Source organism: Gekko japonicus, unplaced genomic scaffold (assembly GCF_001447785.1).
Source record: "Gekko japonicus isolate JY-2015 unplaced genomic scaffold, Gekko_japonicus_V1.1 scaffold5104, whole genome shotgun sequence".
NCBI lineage: Eukaryota > Metazoa > Chordata > Lepidosauria > Squamata > Gekkonidae > Gekko > Gekko japonicus.
In genome coordinates this window covers 45,632-49,917 of record NW_015170423.1, presented here as the reverse complement: position 1 = coordinate 49,917, position 4,286 = coordinate 45,632, and the positions used below count along the sequence as shown (strand labels likewise).

At 52.8% G+C, this 4,286-nt stretch overlaps 1 protein-coding gene across 1 annotated transcript in view; it reads left to right on the top strand.

The window, feature by feature from the left end:
• The window catches only part of STIM1 (stromal interaction molecule 1), a gene marked incomplete at its 5' end in the record, with an annotated part of 44,825 nt that overhangs the window by 6,279 nt on the left and 34,260 nt on the right, over window positions 1–4,286 (top strand). The gene's annotated exons all lie outside the window — the stretch shown is intronic.

Below are 4,286 nucleotides of genomic sequence, written 5' to 3'. Positions count from 1 at the left end.
CTTTTTTAACCTGGAGAATCGCGATCACACTCACCTCCTTGCTCCGGATCGCTGCGCAGCCACATCACTCCCCACCGTCCACACACGGGAGCGTGCGTCGGTGTTGTTTCTCTCTCTCTCTTTTTGGGCATGCGCACAGGCAGCCATCTGTAGAACTAAAATTTTCGCCCGTGCGCAGAACAGCGATTTCCACTTCAGCCTGACTGCTGTAACGCTTCCCTTTAAACTTTAAAGGAACACTTTCCTTTAAACATTTACCGCCGAAAATGGCCTCCGTGAGATCCCGAACTCTAAATGCTAAAACTAGGCACCGTTTAAACATTGTTTTTAATCATATGGTGGCGAACCTCCGCCTATGCGCACGCCACTGACACTTTAAAAGAAATGGCGGGCGAAAAGCGAAGCCTCGGGCAGCTTTCAAGCGGGGAGGGGGTTTAAACCGGAAGTGGCTCGACACCACAGGAGTGATCACACAGGGGGGAAATGCGGCTGGAACCGGAGAATCAGGAAAACACCACTTGGGGACCTGGTATCAAAATACTCCGGGTTAAACCGGTTTTGAGCCGGAAAGTGACGGCTGGGGACGGGAGGCAGATGTTGACCGTGTGATCGGGCAGATAAAATCCCTTTCTGAGGCGGTCCGAAAGCGGACTAAACGGCCCGTCTGAACGCACCCTTTGTGATTCTATGATTCCATGTAATTTCTGCACCGCTCAATGTGTCCTGTGAATACCGATGCTTACGCTTCAGTTCTTTCTGGTGGTTCCAGACTTCTGAAATCCTCATGCACCAGTGATTGAATCTCCCATTCTGTCGATTGTACCGACTCACTATGTGTTAATCCGCCTTGAGTCCCTGTGAGAGAGGCAGACTATAAATGACATTAAAAAAAAAAAAAAGTGGTAACCACCAGCGCCAGGGCCACTGCTGGGGTAACCCTGGTTCTGTCACACGTGAGTGGTGAGCCTAAAGTCCCCGAGGAGGGCAGCAGAAGGTGAACAGAAACAGGTTACCAGTTGATGCCTTGGAGAGGGAAGCAGAGGCACGGGGGGGGGGGTGACGGCAGCCACTGGGGGGAGTGTCAACGTTTGCTCCAAGGCACCACATTTGAGGAAGGAGGTTGACCAGCTCGAGCGTGTCCAGAAGAGGGCAGCGAGGATGGTGAGAGGGTTGGAATCCAAGTCTTAGGAGGAAAGGCTGAAAGAGTTGGGTCTGTTTAGCCTGGGAAAGAGAAGGCTTAGAGGGGACATGACTTGGTGGCCTCCTGCAAGCGGTTGCACAGGTGAGGAAAGGAGGGGTGGGGGAGAGGGGCGGGTACAGCCCCCCTGTCCGGCCCAGGTGCCGCCCACAAAGCCAGCTTCCCCTACTCATGTAGAAGATGGAGCAGATCTCTTCTCTCTTGCTCCGGATTGCAAGACTAGATTTAATGGGTAGGAATGACAAGGGAGTCGATACCGGCTAAATAGCAGGAGAAACTTCCTAACTGTGAGAGTGGTTGAGCAGTGGAACAGTCTGCCTCAGGAGGTGGTGGAGGCTCCTCCGCTGGATGTTTCCAAGCGGAGGCTGGACAGCCATCTCTCGGGTATGTTGTAGGTATGTGGGGCTGTCTTTCAGCTATGCTCCTGCAGAGTGCAGGGTGTTGGACTAGATGACCTGCAACGTCCCTTCTAACTCTAACATTCTATGATTCTATGATTCTATGAGTGTGTCCAGAAGAGGGCAACCAGGACGGTGAGAGGGTTGGAATCCAAGTCTTAGGAGGAAAGGCTGAAAGAGTTGGGTCTGTTTAGCCTGGGAAAGAGAAGGCTTAGAGGGGACACGATTGCAGTCTTCAAGTATTTGAAGGGCCGTCATGTAGACGATGGAGTGGATCTGTTCTCTCTTGCTCTGGATTGCAAGACTAGATCTAATGGGTGGAAATGACAAGGGAGTCGATTACCGGCTAAATATCAGGAGAAACTTCCTGACTGTAAGAGTGGTTGACAAGTGGAACACAGACTGTCTCGGGAGGTGGTGGAGGCTCCTTTGCTGGACGTTTCCAAGCGGAGGCTGAACGACCATCTTTCAGGTATGTTGTAGGGCTCTCTTTCGGCTCTGCTCCAGCAAAGTGCAGGGGGTTGGACTAGATGACCTGCAAGGTCCCTTCCAACTCTTAACATTCTATGATTCTGTGAAGGAACGGGGACCAGCCCAGCCCAGAACTCTTGCCTGCACAGATGAGTGAGGGGCTGGCAGTGCTCACTGGATGTGCAGAGGGGGCTGCTGCCGTTCTGGCTGCCGAACAGCCGGCTCCCCGCCAAGCTGGTTTCATCTAGGCCAGCTGAACCCTGGGCCCCAGACAAAGCAGCAGTTGTGCTTCCCCGTTCCTTTGGCCTGTGGTGGAGGTGTGCTGTGGTCTAGTGGTCAGAGCAGAAGCAGAATGCACAGACTTTGGTGTTTTGAGGCCTGGATGTCCCGGTTCAACTTTCGCTGCTGGCTTTTTGCTACTGCTGGGAAAGGAATAATCCAAACTGGCCGCAGGTGTGGCGTGGGAAGCGGTGCCTGTCCTTGTGGGAGGCCTGGCACGGGCCTTGACGCGAGAGCAGGTTTCCGGGCGAAGTGAAGGATTTATTTCTCACCCTTAAGTGCTGCTCTCCCTTCTGGAATTCCAGGCGGCCGCGCTGGATGTAATCTAGGAACACGTGGAGCCGGTCTCTCCTTCTGCTGGGTGCAAAGATACTAAGAACATGCCAACGTTGGATCAGGCCAGTGGCCCATCCAGTCCAACACTCTGTGTCACACAGTGGCCAGAAATACCAGGTGCCGTCAGGAGGTCCAGCAGTGGGGCCGGGACACTAGAAGCCCTCCCACTGTTGCTCCCCCCACAAGCACCAAGAAGACAGAGCATCACTTGCCCCAGAGTCCCTATCTATACCTTGTGGCTAATAGCCACTGATGGACCTCTGCTCCATATAAGAGCATAAGAGAAGCCAATGTTGGATTAGGCCAATGGCCCATCCAGTCCAACACTCTGTGTCACACTGTGGCCAAAAGTACCAGGGGCCCTCAGAAGGTCCAGCAGTGGGGCCAGGACACTAGAAGCCCTCCCACTGTTGACCCCCTGTTGGATCCCCAAGCATCGAGAATAAATCCACGTTTTCAAGAAAAGCAAAATTTATTTCAAAGCGTTGAAGACATACTCAAACACGTTCTTTGTTAGAACTGGGGATACACAGTTAGGTCAAGCATGATAAAGAGAATACCCACCACTTCCTGTGGCAGTGAATTCCAAGTGTTAATCACTCTTTGGGTGAAGAAGTACTTCCTTTTATCCGTTCTAACCCAACCGCTCAGCCATTTCATGGAGTGCCCCGTGAGTACTAGCTCGGGAGTTCACATCTGTGACTCACAGGTGCCCAGCAGGCCTCTTGGTTTCCAAACCAGAGGGCGGCCACGTTGGTCTCCGGTGGACCACATGGTTTCGAGTCAGGTAGCGCCTCAGAGACCAGGAGGATTTTGGGGGGAATAGAGAGTCGACAATCCCCAGGGAGCTCTCGACATCTCCCACCCTCAAAAAGAAGGGTCTGCGCGGGGAGGACTTTTATCCGCCCCAAAACTTGGAACCGGTGTTCCCTCTAAGTTGAGTGAGCGTGAGCTAGCTCACAGTTGTTTAGCCTCTGGCTCACACATTTTTGCCTTAGCTCAGGAAGGGTGACTCCAGAAGAGCAAACTGATTGATGCAGCGGCCCAATGGCTCGCTCACATCTTTTACGCCAGTCGCTCACAAAGCAGAATTTCTGCTCACAGGACTTTGCAGCTTAGAGGGAGCCTTGCTTGGAACCCTGCTGGAAGGTTTGGCTGTGAAGAAACCCATTTGCTGTAACGGGGGAAGAGTTGACGTATCGTAATGATCAGGCTCTGCTGTCCCGGCCACTTTAAATATTTACAATCCACTGAGCTGTGTTCAGTTTCCAGGGACTTTGGGATACCGTCCCACATCTGTGTGTGGGCCTGGTTTGGATCCAGGCCGTGGCGCCTGAGGAAGAAGAAGGTGTACCCCCGCCCCCTGCATTTTCCCGACCTGAGATGGCCCCAGGGAGCAATGCTCTCTCTAAGCGGTGAGCCGGAGGCCAAAAAAACTGTGAGCTGGCTCACACTCACTCAGCTTAGAGGGAACACTGCGGGAGCCGTCCATACAAACTAGATTTTTATATAATTTAGAAATTAAGCCTTTATTACCTCTGTCATAGGAGCTGCGGTGGCTGAAGTGGTTAAGACGCTGAACTGCAGGCTGTGGAAGGTCAGTA